We start from the raw sequence: 19980 nt of genomic DNA on the forward strand, positions 1-19980 counted from the left end.
ATAATACTTCCCCCTATGTACAAGAATATAACTACTATAATACTGCCTCCTATGTACAAGAATATAACTACTATAATACTTCCCCCTATGTACAAGAATATAACTACTATAATACTGCCCCTATGTACAAGAATATAACTACTATAACACTGCCCCTATGTCCAAGAATATAACTACTATAATACTGCCCCTATGGACAAGAATATAACTACTATAATACTTCCCCCTATGTACAAGAATATTACTACTATAATACTGCCCCTATGGACAAGAATATAACTACTATAATACTGCCCCTATGGACAAGAATATAACTACTATAATACTTCCCCCTATGTACAAGAATATAACTACTATAATACTGCCCCTATGTACAAGAATATAACTACTATAATACTGCCTCCTATGTACAAGAATGTAACTACTATAATACTGCTCCCTATGTACAAGAATATAACTACTATAATACTGCTCCTATGTACTAGAATATACCTACTATAATACTGCCCCTATGTACAAGAATATAACTACTATAATACTGCTCCTATGTACAAGAATGTAACTACTATAATACTGCTCCTATGTACAAGAATATAACTACTATAATACTGCTCCTATGAACAAGAATATAACTACTATAATACTGCCCCCTATGTACAAGAATATAACTACTATAATACTGCTCCTATATACAAGAATATAACTACTATAATACTGCTCCTATGAACAAGAATATAACTACTATAATACTGCCCCCTATGTACAAGAATATAACTACTATAATACTGCCCCTATGTACAAGAATATAACTACTATAATACTGCTCCTATGTACAAGAATGTAACTACTATAATACTGCTCCTATGTACAAGAATATAGCTACTATAATACTGCCCCTATTTACATGAATATAGCTACTATAATACTGCTGCTATGTGCAAGAATATAACTACTCTAATACTGCCCCTATGTACAAGAATATAACTACTATAATACTGCCCCCTACTTCCCCCTATGTACAAGAATATAACTACTATAATACTGCCCCATGTACAAGAATATAACTACTATAATACTGCCCCTATGTACAAGAATGTAACTACTATAATACTGCCCCTATGTACAAGAATATAACTACTTTAATACTGCCCCATGTACAAGAATATAACTACTATAATACTGCTCCTATGTACAAGAATATAACTACTATAATACTGCCCCCTATGTACAAGACTATAGCTACTATAACACTGCTCCTATGTACTAGAATATGCCTACTATAATACTGCCCCTATGTCCAAGAATATAACTACTATAATACTGCCCCTATGGACAAGAATATAACTACTATAATACTTCCCCCTATGTACAAGAATATAGCTACTATAATACTTTCCCCTATGTACAAGAATATAACTACTATAATACTGCCCCATGTACAAGAATATAACTACTATAATACTGCCCCCTATGTACAAGACTATAGCTACTATAACACTGCTCCTATGTACTAGAATATGCCTACTATAATACTGCCCCTATGTCCAAGAATATAACTACTATAATACTGCCCCTATGGACAAGAATATAACTACTATAATACTTCCCCCTATGTACAAGAATATAACTACTATAATACTGCCTCCTATGTACAAGAATATAACTACTATAATACTTCCCCCTATGTACAAGAATATAACTACTATAATACTGCCCCTATGTACAAGAATATAACTACTATAACACTGCCCCTATGTCCAAGAATATAACTACTATAATACTGCCCCTATGGACAAGAATATAACTACTATAATACTTCCCCCTATGTACAAGAATATTACTACTATAATACTGCCCCTATGGACAAGAATATAACTACTATAATACTGCCCCTATGGACAAGAATATAACTACTATAATACTTCCCCCTATGTACAAGAATATAACTACTATAATACTGCCCCTATGTACAAGAATATAACTACTATAATACTGCCTCCTATGTACAAGAATGTAACTACTATAATACTGCTCCCTATGTACAAGAATATAACTACTATAATACTGCTCCTATGTACTAGAATATACCTACTATAATACTGCCCCTATGTACAAGAATATAACTACTATAATACTGCTCCTATGTACAAGAATGTAACTACTATAATACTGCTCCTATGTACAAGAATATAACTACTATAATACTGCTCCTATGAACAAGAATATAACTACTATAATACTGCCCCCTATGTACAAGAATATAACTACTATAATACTGCTCCTATATACAAGAATATAACTACTATAATACTGCTCCTATGAACAAGAATATAACTACTATAATACTGCCCCCTATGTACAAGAATATAACTACTATAATACTGCCCCTATGTACAAGAATATAACTACTATAATACTGCTCCTATGTACAAGAATGTAACTACTATAATACTGCTCCTATGTACAAGAATATAGCTACTATAATACTGCCCCTATTTACATGAATATAGCTACTATAATACTGCTGCTATGTGCAAGAATATAACTACTCTAATACTGCCCCTATGTACAAGAATATAACTACTATAATACTGCCCCCTACTTCCCCCTATGTACAAGAATATAACTACTATAATACTGCCCCATGTACAAGAATATAACTACTATAATACTGCCCCTATGTACAAGAATGTAACTACTATAATACTGCCCCTATGTACAAGAATATAACTACTTTAATACTGCACCTATATACAAGAATGTAACTACTATACTACTGCTCCTATGCACAAGAATATAACTACTATAATACTGCCCCTATGTACAAAAATATAACTACTATTATACTGCCCATATGTACAAGAATATAACTACTATAATACTGCTCCTATGTACAAGAATATAACTACTATAATACTGCTCCTATGTACAAGAATATAACTAGTATAATACTGCTCCTATGTACAAGAATATAACTACTATAATACTGCTCTTATGTACAAGAATATAACTACTATAATACTGCTCCTATGTACAAGAATATAGCTACTATAATACTGCCCCTATGTACATGAATATAACTACTATAATACTGCTGCTATGTGCAAGAATATAACTACTCTAATACTGCCCCTATGTACAAGAATATAACTACTATAATACTGCCCCCTACTTCCCCCTATGTACAAGAATATAACTACTATAATACTGCCCCATGTACAAGAATATAACTACTATAATACTGCCCCTATGTACAAGAATGTAACTACTATAATACTGCCCCTATGTACAAGAATATAACTACTTTAATACTGCGCCTATATACAAGAATGTAACTACTATACTACTGCTCCTATGCACAAGAATATAACTACTATAATACTGCCCCTATGTACAAAAATATAACTACTATTATACTGCCCATATGTACAAGAATATAACTACTATAATACTGCTCCTATGTACAAGAATATAACTACTATAATACTGCTCCTATGTTCAAGAATATAACTACTATAATACTGCTCCTATGTACAAGAATATAACTACTATAATACTGCCCCCTACTTCCCCCTATGTACAAGAATATAACTACTATAATACTGCCCCATGTACAAGAATATAACTACTATAATACTGCCCCTATGTACAAGAATATAACTACTATAATACTGCCCCCTACTTCCCCCTATGTACAAGAATATAACTACTATAATACTGCTCTTATGTACAAGAATATAACTACTATAATACTGCTCCTATGTACAAGAATATAACTACTATAATACTGCTCCTATGTACAAGAATATAACTACTATAATACTGCTCTTATGTACTAGAATATAACTACTATAATACTGCTACTATGTATAAGAAGATAACTACTATAATACTGCTCCTATGTACTAGAATGTAACTTGTATAATACTGCCCCTATGTACAAGAATATAACTACTATAATATTGCCCACTGTGTACAAGAATATAATTACAACCCCTGTCAAAAATTATGGAATCACCGGCCTTGGAGGATCGTCATTCAGTTGTTTAATTTTGTAGAAATAAAGCAGATCACAGACAAGGCACAAAACTAAAGTCAATTAAAATGGCAACTTTAAGAAACACTAAAAGAAATCAAGAACAAAAAATGTAGTAGTCAGTAATGGTTACTTTTTTATACCAAGCAGAGGGGAAAAGTTATGGAATCACTCAATTCTGTGGGAAAAAATTATGGAATCACCCTCTAAATTTTCATTCCCAAAACTGACACCTGCATCAAATTAGATCTGCTCATTAGTCAGCATCTAAAAAGGAGTGATCCCACCTTGGAGAGCTGTTGCACCAAGTGGCCTGACATGAATCATGGCTCCCACACGAGAGATGTCAATTGAAACAAAGGGGATTATCAAACTCTTAAAAGAGGGTAAATCATCACACAATGTTGCAAAAGATATTGGTTGCTCACAGTCAGTTGTGTCTAATATCTGGACCAAATACAAACAACATGGGAAGGATGTTAAAGGCAAACATACTGGTAGACCAAGGAAGACATCAAAGCGTCAAGACCGGAAACTTAAAGCAATATGTCTCCAAAACAGGAAATGCACAACAAAACAAAAGAGGAACGAATGGGAGGAAACTGCAGTCAACGTCTGTGACCGTAAGAAACCGCCTAAAGGAAATGGGATTTGCATACAGAAAAGCTAAACGAAAGCCATCATTAACACCTTAACCGATAAAAAAACTACTATAATACTGCTCCTATGTACAAGAATATAACTACTATGATACTGCCCCCCTATGAACAAAAATTTAACTGCTATAATACTGCCCTTGAGTGCGGCTCTGGAGTATATTACAGGATGTAACTCAGGATCAGTACAGGATCAGTAATGTAATGTATGTACACAGTGACTGCACTAGCAGAATAGTGAGTGCAGCTCTGGGGTATAATACAGGAGGTAACTCAGGATCAGTACAGGATCAGTAATGTATGTACACAGTGACTGCACCAGCAGAATAGTGAGTGCAGCTCTGGGGTATAATACAGGATGTAACTCAGGATCAGTAACATAATGTATGTACACAGTGACTTCACCAGCAGAATAGTGAGTGCAGCTCTGGAGTATAATACAGGATGTAACTCAGGATCAGTAACGTAATGTATGTACACAGTGACTGCACCAGCAGAATAGTGAGTGCAGCTCTGGAGTATAATACAGGATGTAACTCAGGATCAGTAATGTAATGTATGTACACAGTGACTGCACCAGCAGAATAGTGAGTACAGCTCTGTGGTATAATACAGGATGTAACTCAGGATCAGTAACGCAATGTATGTACACAGTGACTGCACCAGCAGAATAGTGAGTGCAGCTCTGGAGTATAATACAGGATGTAACTCAGGATCAGTAACGCAATGTATGTACACAGTGACTGCACCAGCAGAATAGTGAGTGCAGCTCTGGGGTATAATAGAGGAGGTAACTCAGGATCAGTACAGGATCAGTGATGTATGTACACAGTGACTGCACCAGCAGAATAGTGAGTGCAGCTCTGGGGTATAATACAGGATCAGTAATGTAATGTATGTACACAGTGACTGCACCAGCAGAATAGTGAGTGCAGCTCTGGGGTATAATACAGGATGTAACTCAGGATCAGTAATGTAATGTATGTAAACAGTGACTGCACCAGCAGAATAGTGAGTGCAGCTCTGGAGTATAATACAGGATGTAACTCAGGATCAGTAATGTAATGTATGTACACAGTGACTGCACCAGCAGAATAGTGAGTGCAGCTCTGGAGTATAATACAGGATGTAACTCAGGATCAGTAATGTAATGTGTGTACACAGTGACTGGACCAGCAGAATATTGAGTGCAGCTCTGGAGTATAATACAGGATGTAACTCAGGATCAGTAATGTAATGTATGTACACATTGACTGCACCAGCAGAATAGTGAGTGCAGCTCTGGGGTATAATACAGGATGTAACTCAGGATCAGTAATGTAATGTGTGTACACAGTGACTGGACCAGCAGAATATTGAGTGCAGCTCTGGAGTATAATACAGGATGTAACTCAGGATCAGTAATGTAATGTATGTACACATTGACTGCACCAGCAGAATAGTGAGTGCAGCTCTGGAGTATAATACAGGATGTAACTCAGGATCAGTAATGTAATGTGTGTACACAGTGACTGGACCAGCAGAATAGTGAGCGCAGCTCTGGAGTATAATGCAGGATCTTATTCAGGATCAGAACATAATAACTATCATAATGCACTGCATTTTCTGGCGTATAAGACAACCCCTCAACTTTTCCAGTTAAAATATAAAATCTTCTTAAAAGTCGGGGGGTCTTCTTATACACCGTGTGTCATCTTATACTCCGGGTGCGGAGCAATCTGCACATAGTGGGGGAGTGATCCCAATGACCAAATGGAGGGGGCGTCTCACAGGGAAGATGTAACTGGAGATATCATCCCCCTTTTACCTCATTGGTGGCAGCAGTGCTATCTGCAGCTCTGTGCTGGGGGTCGGCAGCGGCGGTGGCTCCTCTTGTGTAGCATGGGGGCTCTGTGCTGGGGGTCGTCAGCGGCTCCTCTTTGTGCATCTGGGGGGTTGTGGTGGCTCTTTGTCTTGTGTCGGGGCTCCGTCGGCATATCCCCAAAGCCTGGGGGCCGCTGGCAGCTCCATTGCTGTGATGTTGGGAAAATGGCCGCTGGGGGCGATGCATGCTTGGATTCAGATCTCATCCTGAGATCTCAGGAGACGAAATGTGAATCTGAGCTCGCGCGGGCTCCAGCGGACATTTTCCCAGAGGCCACGGCATCGCATCAATGGAGCTACCGGGGGCCTCTGGGCTTTGGGGATATACCGGTGGAGCCCCGACGCAGGTCATAGAACTGCCGCCGCCCCCCAGCTGCACAAAGAGAAGCCGCCGCCGACCCCCAGCACAGAGCCCCTATGCTGCACAAGAGGAGCTGCGGCCGCTGCCGGCCCCCACCACAGAGCTGCAGATAGCACCGCTGCCACCAATGAGGTAAAAGGGGGATAATAACTCCATTTACATCTTCCCTCTGAGACGCCCCCTCCCTTCATCATCGGGACCACTCCCCCACTATATGCAGAGATTGGTCTGCACCTGGCGCATAAGACGACACCTGGCGTATAAGATGACCCCAGACTTTTAAGAAGATTTTCAGGGGTTAAAAGGTCATCTTATACGACGGAAAATACGGTATATAAAATCATGAATTTGTATATAGATGTTATTATATGAATAAATAGTAGATATACATTTCCTTTAATCTTATTTTTTGCAGTATATATAGCATATATCATTTTTATGCTGGTTTAAACATAAATAATACCGTCTCCATAGTACATATGGTCTCTTCTCACTGCTATAGGTCTTAGATCATAGAAATGTATAACAGAATTCCTAATAAATTCAGCATTTTAAGTGACTGCAGTAACAGGACTCGGGCTGCTTCTCTGCAGATCTTTTTGGATTCACCCGCTGAGGGCCCTAATGGAATCTGCTACATTGACTTACAGGTAGAAATTGCATTAGAAATCCATTTTGGTGTTCAATCTGTAGTTTATGCGACCGCGGCCACGTCCCACGGTCCTGAAACCTAATTGAATAAGTCATTTTTAAAACTGCGCTCCCTAAAGAATGTCACGATGTTCTATCGGTAGATAGTCGTGGAGAGGTTTTCTGCCCAAACCGCTTCTATTAACTCCTTACTGACTATATACCTTTTATGAAATCTGCACACATTGGGTCCAATTTCATAGGCAGATAGACATTCAATCAGTGTGTTTTTGGAGTGTGGAAGGAAACCAGAGAACATTCGGGAAACATGAAGTTCTGTTCGAATGGCCTTGCTTAGGACCTTACTTATGCTCGGCGACAAGAACCATGTCGAAGAAATCGCAACCATGAACGAAGTTCACAGACTTCAAAAGTTACATTTTAATATTAGGATTCAGAAAAATAAAACCATAAGACAAGACCTGTGAAAATAATTCAAAATGTATTACATGCATGCCCACTTCCGAGGTAAACGCTTGTCCGGTGACCACAAAGAATTATTACAGCAGTTAAGGAGAACAAGATGAACTAGTAAACCCAAGACAGTATGAAGATAATGACCACATAGTCCCCTACCGTAACTAAAGTCTAAAAAGTGTAGTACAAGAATCTTTAGATGCAAAAACAAATGTGTAAATTATTCAGAATTGGGTAAGACAAAAGGGTCCATATAAATAAAACACATTTTCACAGTAAAATATGCAAAGAACCACGGACTATCACCCATATTTAGAGTGCTAATCTTAGGCAAGAAGACATTGGAATCCTCTGCATTGTGCTGCCCGTGTGAGGCTTCTTCAGGGGCTCTTGACCCCTGAGGGAGCTTCAAACAGGGACAGTGATATACACGGGTTTCAAACGTCCTCTTACCCAGTACAGGCACCTTATCCTTGGGTGCTGTGCCATATTCCTTTACGTTCTTTGGTTTTATACTATTGTTTTTATTGACTTTGGTGGCACTTTTGCATTGTGATTAGAGAAGAGCAAATCTACCAAAATTTTATTTAAAAAAATCTGTTCGTATTACATAAGGAAATTTGATTTGTATTAACGTTATTAACTGCAAACTGAATGTTCATTATTATGCTCTGGAGTCTCTCAAGACCTCAAAGCAAAATAAATGTAAGATGTAAAAAACAGAAATTATTACTCACCTCACCACTCATCTCTTCTGCTATTCCCGGAGCCTGCATCCAGTCCTCTGAGCCCCTTCTTTACTCATTCCCCACATGCCCACATCTTCTTTGGCCTTTTTCACTCTGGTCAGGGAGTTCCAGTTCGATCATGTCTATGACATTAGTACACACCATGCCATCTCAGCACATTTCGTAAGGAGATCTAGTCAGTTCCTCTGTGGACGTACGTTGGTGACTACGTTAGCTACAACAACCAGGAGCTCAGTGATGTCAGAGGACTGCTTTAGTTGGAAGTCCCAACTCAAGAAAAGAGGATGCACATGATTAAGGAAGGCAAAAAGAAGATGTGGAGGACCTGGTATCTAAGGTGGGCTTCAGAGGCCTGAAGGAGAGATGTGCGGTGCGGTGAGGTTCACCTGGGGAAAAATTTTTTTTTTTCTCAACCTTTTACCCTTTTGCCCATCGTCCTTTTGCCTTTTATGTTTTAGTATCATTGCTGCCATATTGCTGAATTTGTTGAAAATCTGTATTCTGGATAATTTGGATTTATGAAAAACTAGAGGAGAATTCAACGTCATTCGAATACATTTCTTGTCAATTGTGACATCATGACTAATAGTGTCCTTCAAATTAAATCTGCATAGATTGATAGATCATTTTACTCTCTAACATACTGACATTAGTTTTCACAGCACTTTACATACATGATCATAACTGTCCACATACAATAGGGGCACACAATCTAAATGTCCTACCAGTATGCCTTTGGAGTGTGGAAGAAACCAAAGTACCTAAAGGAAACTCACACAAACATGGGGAGAACATACACACTTGTTGCAGATATTATCTTTGGTGGGATCACGGTGCCATGACCACTTTGCCACCAATGAGTTATGACTAGTGTTGAGCATTCCGAAACTGCAAATATCGGGTATTGGCCAATATTCGCTGTATCGGAATTCCGATACCGAGTACCGATATTTTTACAATATCGAATACCGGAATCGAAAGTTCCCATAATGCAATGAGCCAGTTGTGTTAGCCATGTTAACTAATGGCATGGCTGTGATTGGCTGCTGAAATAATGTCATCATGATGCACGGTCTGTGCGAGCCTGCCGGGGGTCTGTGCGAGCCTGCCGGGGGTCTGTGTGGGCTGCTGGTGGTCTGTACGGGCCTGCCGGGGGTTTGTGTGGGCTGCTGGGGTCTGTGCGGGCTGCTGGGGGTCTGTGCGGGCCTGCCGGGGGTCTGTGCGGGCTGCCAGGGGTCTGTGCAGGCCTGCCGGGGGTTGTGTGTGTGTGTGCAGGCATCGTCTGATGGGACTACAAATCCCATCGGGCTATGCCTGCTACAATGACAGTGATTGACACATTAGCCAATGATGGGACAGTAGTAGTCCCATCATCCGGCTAATGTGTTGAATGTAAAAAAAATAAAAAACATACATACTACATATATACAACATTCATACAACATGCTACATACTTCATATATACTGCATTCATACAACATACATACATACTACATACATACTACATATATACTACATTCATACAACATACAAACATACATACTACATGTATACTACATTCATACAGCATACATACTACATAATACATACATACTACATATATACTACATTCATACAACATACATACATACATACTACATACATACTACATATATACTACATTCAAACAACATACAAACATACATACATACTACATACTACATACATACTACATATATGCTACATTCATACAACATACATACATAATACATACATACTACATATATTCTACATTCATACAACATACAAACATACATACATACTACATACTACATACATACTACATATATACTACATAATACATACATACTACATATATACTACATTCATACAACATACATACATACATACTACATACTACATATATACTACATTCATACAGCATACATACATGCTACATAATACATACATACTATATATATACTACATTCATACAACATACATACATACATACTACATACATACTACATATATACTACATTCATACAACATACAAACATACATACTACATACTACATACATGCTACATATATACTACATATATACTATATTCAAACAACATACATACATACTACATACTACATACATACTACATATATACTACATTCATACAGCATACATACATACATACTACATACAACATACATACTAAATGAATACTACATACAATACATTCATACAATACTTACATATAGACATACAGTACATATAACATACAGTACATACTCACCATCTCTTGTCACTTTGATCCCCGAAGCCAGTGCCATCTCACTGTAAAAAATATTAAAATAACAAACAACCAATATACTCCCTGATCTGCAGAAATCCATGAGTGTCCCACGACGATCTCCTGCAGTGCATCACTGAGAGGTTAGTGTAGTTCACTGGTCTCACTTTATGGCAAAAGCTGCGTGGGAACTTTCTCACACAGCAATGCCAAAAGTGAGACTAGGGACTATTTTTTTTACAGTGGCAGAGGAATACAGTGCGGAAGGATACCTACCTCCCATCATTGTATTCCTGATGCCCTTAGAGAGTGGTGGCATCAGCTGATGCTGCTGTTCTCCACGGGAGATCGTCGTGGGACACTCGTGGATTTCTGCGGATCAGGGAGTATATCGGTTGTTTGTTATTTTAATATTTTTCACAGATGACACTGGCTTCGGGGATCAAAGTGACAAGTGATGATGAGTATGTACTCTATGTTATATGTACTGTATGTCTATATGTATGTATTGTATGTAGTATGTATGTAGTATGTATGTTGTATGAATGTAGTATATATGAAGTATGTATGTAGTATGTAGTATGTATGTATGTTGTATGAATGTAGTATATATGTAGTATGTATGTATTATGTATGTTGTATGAATGTAGTATATATGTAGTATGTATGTATGTTGTATGAATGTAGTATATATGAAGTATGTATGTAGTATGTATGTATGTTGTATGAATGTTGTATATATGAAGTATGTATGTTGTATGAATGTTGTATATATGTAGTATATATGTAGTATGTATGTAGTATGTATGTAGTATGTATGGGTTTTTTTTTGTTTTTTTTCACATTCAACACATTAGCCAGATGATGGGACTACTACTGCCCCATCATTGGCTAATGTGTCAATCACTGTCATTGTAGCAGGCATAGCCCGAAGGGACTTGTAGTCCCATCGGACGATGCCTGCACACACACAACCCCCGGCAGGCCTGCACAGACTCCCGGCAGCCCGCTTAGACCCCTGGCAGCCCGCTCAGACCCCCGGCAGCCCGCACAGACCCCCGGCAGGCCCGCACAGACCCCCGGCAGCCTGCACAGACCCCCGGCAGGCCCATACAGACCCCCGGCAGGCCTGCACAGAGCCACAGCAGCCCGCACAGACCCCCAGCAGGCCTGCACAGACCCCCGGCAGGCCCGCACAGACCCCCAAGAGGCCCGTACAGACCCTTCCCGCACACACAGACACGCACAGTGTCCACCCACGCACCGCCCACACTCTTCCCCCCTCCAGAACTGGATGAGGAAGGAAAGAAAGGGTTTATTTTCATTCCGATATTTGTGCCCCGTTGACTTGCATGGGTTACCGGTATCGGAATCGGCGATACCCGATACTTTTTTGGTATCGGTCCGATCCAATCCGATATTTCACGATATCGGATGGTATCGCTCAACACTAGTTATGACTGATAAGGTCCTACTATGATGGATCAACTTTGTCATGCAGGTGACAATTCCATGATTGGCAGGAACCAATGGTACAAACACCACTTTCCTCTATGGAGTGTGGCTTTTCAGAGACAGCTAAGCTTCTAACCCATCCATGTGTACCGTGTGTATGCATCATGAGTGCACCTCTTTCTTGAGCCATGGAGACTGCAATTAATCAGGATGCAGGAGAAGACCTTGCTGGTATATGCTGCTTTGAATAATTTATTATTTTGACTTCCACTTTACACATGAGCAGACTTGTCTTAACAGCCGTAAATACATCCTGCGAGCACTGAGCAGAAGCAATTGGACAGTGACAGTAATTATGTTGCCTCTATGCAAATTAAAATAGCTAAACATTAAATGAGACACTTAGCTAAAATGGTCCAGATGTAGATGTGGTGCTCCGTAGATCATGTGTGCTAAGATGTCTTTGTATAGTGACAGAGGAAAGCAAGCGACTCAATTTCATTACCGCAATGTCTAAGACAAGAGCCTTGGATGTATTGGGTTGTATCCAATAAGACACATAATACGGTTACTACATATTGTCTTCTATGGAGATAATGTTCTGTCTCAATAAATATGTCTTGGAAAATGTGAAAGCACATGTATGACATGGATGAGTTAGGTCCACTGAAAATCAATACAGATAGATTTTTCTCCTAGGTAGACCGCCACGTTGTGACGGGTAAGTCTGTTCTACTATCCTGCCCCCATGATACCTTTTTTTTTACAACTTTATACATTATCTCTGTCACCTATGCATGGTCATTTGTAGGCACTTTTGGAGGCAGTGTTTTCTAGTCCGTTGGGACACAATTACCATCAGGTCAATGCATCACCGACAAAGTCCTGCTCTTCATTGGAACATGTGGGGAAAGAGGCCATTTTGTAATCGGGCACATGTTGCAATGGTACTAACACTTCTCCATGATGCATCCCCTTGTAACACGAAATAAGATGTCTCAAATATTTCCCAAGCCAGGAGAGTAGGCAGAGAAAAACATGCTGGATGACACCAGTTATGATGAGATTATCAAAAATGAGGGTTCACCGTAAAGATCAAAGCTTTAAGGGCACTTTGAAATGGGATTTAGACAAAATATTTTGAGCAGAGCCACTATTCAAGGCAACTTTCAAGTTTGACACTGTCTTGGAAAAAAAAATTGGTACAGTTAAGGTCCATATATATTTGGACAGAGACAACATTTTTCTAGTTTTGGGTCTAGACATTACCACAATGAATATTAATTGATTCTTTTGATTCTTGATGCTTATGAGTGGCTTGCACTGTGCAGTGAACCCTCTGTATTTACTTTCATGCAGTCTTCTCTTTATGGTAGATTTGGATATTGATACGCCTACCTCCTGGAGAGTGTTGGTCACTTGGTTGGCTGTTGTGAAGAGGTTTCTCTTCACCATGGAGATTATTCTGTGATCATCCACCACTGTTGTATTCCGTGGGCGCCCAGGTCTTTTTGCATTGATTAGTTCACCAGTGCTTTCTTTCTTTCTCAGGATGTACCAAACTGTAGATTTTGCCACTCCTAATATGTAGCAATTTCTCGGATGGGTTTTTTCTGTTTTTGCAGCTTAGGGATGGCTTGTTTCACCTGCATGGAGAGCTCTTTTGACCGATTGTTTCCTTTGCAGCAAAACCTTCCAAATGCAAGCACCACACCTCAAATCAACTCCAGGCCTTTTATCTGCTTAATTGAGAATGACATAACGAAGGGATTGCCCACACCTGTCCATGAAATAGCCTTGGAGTCAATTGTCCAATTACTTTGGGTTCCTTTAAAAACAGGGTGGCACATGTTAAGGAGCTGAAACTTCTAAACCCTTCATCCAATTTTAATGTGGATGCTCTCAAATGAAAGCTGAAAGTCTGAACTTCAATTGCATCTGAATTGTTTTGTTTAAAATTAATTGTGGTAATCTCTAGAACCAAAATTAGAAAAATATTGTCCCTGTCCAAATATATATGGACCTACAGTTGTGGCCAAAAGTATTAACACCCCTGCAATTCTGTCAGATAATACTCATTTTCTTCCTGAAAATTATTGCAAACACAAATTCTTTGTTATTATTATCTTCATTTAATTTGTCTTAAATGAAAAAACACAAAAAGAATTGTCCTAAAGCCAAATTGGATATAATTCCACACCAAACATAAAAAAGAGGGTGGACAAAAGTATTGGCACTTTTTTGAAAAATCATGTGATGCTTCCCTAATTTGTGTAATTAACAGCACCTGTAACTTACCTGTGGCACCTAACAGGTGTTGGCACGAAACTAAATCACACTTGCAGCCAGTTGACATGGATTAAAGTTGACTCAACCTCTGTCCTGTGTCCTTGTGTGTACCACATTGAGCATGGAGAAAAGAAAGAAGACCAAAGAACTGTCTGAGGACTTGAGAAACCAAATTGTGAGGAAGCATGAGCAATCTCAAGGCTACAAGTCCATCTCCAAAGACCTGAATGTTCCTGTGTCTACTGTGCGCAGTGTCATCAAGAAGTTTAAAGCCCATGGCACTGTGGCTAACCTCCCTAGATGTGGACGGAACAGAAAAATTGACAAGATGTTGGATAAAGAACCTCGACTAACATCCAACAAGTTCAAGCTGCCCTGCAGTCCAAGGGTACAACAGTGTCAACCCGTACTATCTGTCGGCATCTGAATAAAAAGGGACTGTATGGTAGGAGACCCAGGAAGACCCCACTTTTTACCCCCAAGACATAAAAAAGCCAGGCTGGAATTTGCCAAAACTTACCTGCAAAAGCCTAAAACGTTTTGGAAGAATGTTCTCTGGTCAGATGAGAAAAAAGTAGAGCTTTTTGGGCAAAGGCATCAACATAGAGTTTACAGGAGAAAAAAAGAGGCATTCAAAGAAAAAAACACGGTCCCTACAGTCAAACATGGCAGAGGTTCCCTGATGTTTTGGGGTTGCTTTGCTGCCTCTGGCACTGGACTGCTTGACCGTGTGCATGGCATATGAAGTCTGAAGACTACCAACAAATTTTGCAGCATAATGTAGGGACCCAGTGTGAGAAAGCTGGGTCTCCCTCCGAGGTCATGGGTCTTCCAGCAGGACAATGACCCAAAACACTCTTCAAAAAGCACTAGAAAATGGTTTGAGAGAAAGCACTGGAGACTTCTAAGGTGGCCAGCATTGAGTCCAGACCTGATTCCCATAGAACACCTGTGGAGAGATCTAAAAATGGCAGTTTGGAGAAGGCACCCTTCAAATATCAGGGACCTGGAGCAGTTTGCCAAAGAAGAATGGTCTAAAATTCCAGCAGATTATTGTAAGAAACTCATTGATGGTTACCGGAGGCGGTTGGTTGCAGTTATTTTGGCTAAAGGTTGTGCAACCAAGTATTAGGCTGAGGGTGCCAATACTTTTGTCCGGCCCATTTTTGGAGTTTTGTGTGAAATGATCAATGTTTTGCTTTTTGCTTCATTCTCTTTTGTGTTTTTTCATTTAAGACAAATTAAATGAAGATAATAATACCAAAGAATTTATGATTGCAATCATTTTCAGGAAGAAACTGAGTATTATCTGACAAAATTGCAGGGGTGTCAATACTTTTGGCCACAACTGTAACTGTATGCCTGCGGCCACCATCAGTTAGTCTACCTCCACACGACTTTATGTAGCTCCAATTTAAAAGGTTGTCGCACCTAGCCATAGATGAGTTTTAACACTCAGGACAACTCTCTGTGAGCCACAATAGAAAGAACTCTTTTGGATTGGCTCCTGAATCACCAGACTCGAGTTATCCAGCTTACTCCAGTTCTAAGACCCGATGTATTTCTGTTATTGTCCCGCGCCTTCGAAAATGTACGTAATCAAAAAAAATTGAGAGCTGCAGCTTGGTGCTCACTTCCGCTTGATTAATTATACGCCCTAAGATGGGGACAGTGATGGCAGCATGGATTGATAAAACAACCTCACGTGAGGCACGAGATGTTAATGCTGACACCGCTGGAAAGGCGCCGGCAAGAAGGTGAGTATAAGTATTTTTATAATACTTCAAGGGCAAAGGAGGATGTCACTGCTGGCATCGCTGCAACACTTCACGGTACGCGTTGAAATATGTTGCAGGCTGTACCTGAAGATACTGGGTGCTTGTCCAGAGAACACAATATCAACGATTCCAAGCAAAAAGAAAGTAGACAGCACTCACCGATCTTGTGGAAAAAAATCTTTTCTTTCTTTATTTGCAACTGTAAAACCTCATGGGTGGAAGACTGAGGGCAGGAGTTTGCAAGTGCTGACGACAGCCGTTTCGTGCTGAATAGCAGGACCCGTAGAAGCGCTATTCAGGGCAAAACGGCCGTCGTCAGCACTCGCACACTCCTGTCCTCAGTCTCCCACCCATGAGGTTTTATCGTTGCCAATAAAGAAAGAAAATAATTTTTTCCACAAGATCGGTGAGTGCTGTCTACTTTCTTTTTGCTTGGATAGGTATTTTTATATTAGCGAGGGGCAAACATTCAAAGTGAGAAGGGGTTGTCCTAGTAGTGGGTAATCCTTTAAGTAAGGTGCAAATTGTTGTGTTGGCACAGGACATAAAATATTTGGAGATGAGAAAATCGATTCACAAGACCCTGATTCAGTGGTCACATCAGTTTTCTGTGGCCAGTATGGCAAAACTTCACCGCCGCCGCCGCGGCATGATACACACATGGCATCGAACAAGGCCGGGAAAATAAAAAAAAAAAAAAGGAGCCAGGAATGCCACCAGATAGGAGACATCTCACAGAGATCTGATGCAGCTGCTGGACCAGGTTCCTGCAAATTTATTTTCTCATCAGTAAAAATATTGTATTATGAAATATTAAATCACCTATGAATAGATAATAACCAACCAATCTACAGCGAAAGTGATTAAACAAGCAAAGGCCACCCCAGACATTAGTAAGCAATCAACGGGCAGGTAGTTGCTACAGTATTAGTCAGAATGAATAAAGTGAAGGTCATAAATAGGTAAATAATGAGAGGAAAGCCGGCCAATGGGACAGAATCAATAGCCTAGCGAGCAGTAACGGGTGAGGTGATTACATAATTGCCTACAGGTGTCACTAATCGAGTCTGACAGCAGCTCCTGACTCTCGGTAATCCATTGACCATGGTTGACAGCTAATAACGCCGCTAGGGGCTGACAGCTACAGCAAAGCACAATTGCTATTAACTAGAATTCCAATTAGTTTTCCATATCATTGTTCAAAAAAATAACCGAAGAGTGTTTGTTATGCAAACGGGGAAGTTATGCACATGAAAAAAAAAATATTCCAGAGGTGGTGGAGTCGGAGCAGGCAATAAGTCTGTAGAAAAACTACTCAGAAATATACATACATATTTTTTTTTCATTTTCCCTGATGTATTCTTTTATATGTATATATGTTCATATATATATATATTTTTTAATTTTTTCCATTTTTTATTATGTATATACAGTATATATATATATATATACTGCTAAAAAAAATAAAGGGAACACCAGGCACTCTTACTGAGCAGACACATGGATGTTAGTGACCTTCCTATCATTTCTACCTGTTGTTTATTCCATTTGCACAACAGCAGGAGAAATTGAATCACAATCGGTGTTTATTTCACAGAAGTGTGACTGACTTGGAGTTACATTTTGTTGTCTGAGTGTTCCCTTTATTTTTTGTGTTGTGTTGTGCTTAAAAGTTTACATACCCCAGCAGAATTTTTGCTTTCCTGGCCTTTTTCAAGAGAATATGAATGATAACACCAAAACTTTTTCTCCACTCATGGTTAGTGGTTGGGTGAAGCCATTTATTGACAGACTACTCTGTTTTCTCTTTTTAAATCATAATGACAACCCAAAACATCCAAATGACCCTTAACAAAAGTTTACATACCCTGGTGATTTTGGTGTGATAACATGCACAGAAGTTGACACAAATGGGTTTGAATGCCTGCTAAAGGTAACATCCTCACCTGTGACCTGTTTCCTTGTAGTCACTGTGTGTGCTTAAGAGCTGATTAAGTTTCTGGGATCCAGACAGACTTTTGCATCTTTCATCCAGCCACTGACATTTCTGGATTGTGAGTCATGGGGAAAGCAAAAGAATGGTCAACGGATCTATGGGAAAAGGCAGTTGATCTGTATGAAGCAGGAAATGGATGCAAAAAGATATCCATGGAATTGATAATGACAGTCAGCAGCGTTCAAACTGTGATTAACAAATGGAAAATCAGGGGCTCTGTAAACACAAAATCACGGTCAGGTAGACCAACAAGAATTTTATCCACAACTGCCAGGAAAATTGTTCAGGTTGCAATGAAAAACCCACAAATAACATAAGCTGAAATACTGGACTCTCTGAAAACTAACGGTGTGGCTGTTTGATGATGCACAAAAAGGAGGAACTTGAAGAAAAATTGGCTGCATGGTTGAGTCGCCAGAAGAAAGCCATTACTGGGCAAATGCCACAAAGTATTTCATCTACAATGCACAACACAGCACAGAGACAAAGCCTCAAAACTACTGGAACAAGGTAATTTGGAACACCATTCTTACTGTAAAGCATTGAGGAGGATCGCTGATGTTTTTCGGATGTGTGAGCTACAAAAGCACTGGAAACTCGGTCAAAGCTGAAGGAAAGATGAATGCAGCATGTTATCAGCAAATACTGGAGGCAAATTTGCAATCATCAGCCCGGAAACTGCGCATGGGACGTATTTGGACGCACTTGTATATATATATATATATATATATATATATACGGTATATATATATACATACAGTTAGTTCCAGCTTTCATTTGAGGGTATCCACATTAAAATTGGATGAAGGGTTTAGGAGTTTCAGCTCCTTAACATGTGCCACCCTGTTTTTAATGGGACCAAAAGTAATTGGACAGATTAAATAATTGTAAATAAAATGTTCATTTCTAGTACTTGGTTGAAAACCCTTTGTTGGCAATGACTGCCTGAAGTCTTGAACTCATGGACATCACCAGACGCTGTGTTTCCTCCTTTTTGATGCTCTGCCAGGCCTTCACTGCGGTGGTTTTCAGTTGCTGTTTGTTTGTGGGCCTTTCTGTCTGAAGTTTAGTCTTTAACAAGTGAAATGCATGCTCAAGTGGGATGAGATTAGGTGACTGATTTGTCCATTCAAGAATATTCCACTTCTTTGCTTTAATAAACTCCTTGGTTGCTTTGGCTTTATGTTTTGGGTCATTGTCCATCTGTAGTATGAAACGACGACCAATCAGTTTGGCTGCATTTGGCTGGATCTGAGCACACAGTATGGCTCTGAATACCTCAGAATTCATTCGGCTGCTTCTGTCCTGCGTCACATCATCAATAAACACTAGTGACCCAGTGCCACTGGCAGCCATGCATGCCCAAGCCACCACACTGCCTCCGCCATGTTTTACAGATGATGTGGTATACTTTGGATCACGAG

The sequence above is a fragment of the Dendrobates tinctorius genome, unplaced genomic scaffold, assembly GCF_039654945.1.
Source record: "Dendrobates tinctorius isolate UK_male_01 unplaced genomic scaffold, ASM3965494v1 ptg000095l, whole genome shotgun sequence".
In the NCBI taxonomy this organism is placed as follows: Eukaryota; Metazoa; Chordata; class Amphibia; order Anura; family Dendrobatidae; genus Dendrobates; species Dendrobates tinctorius.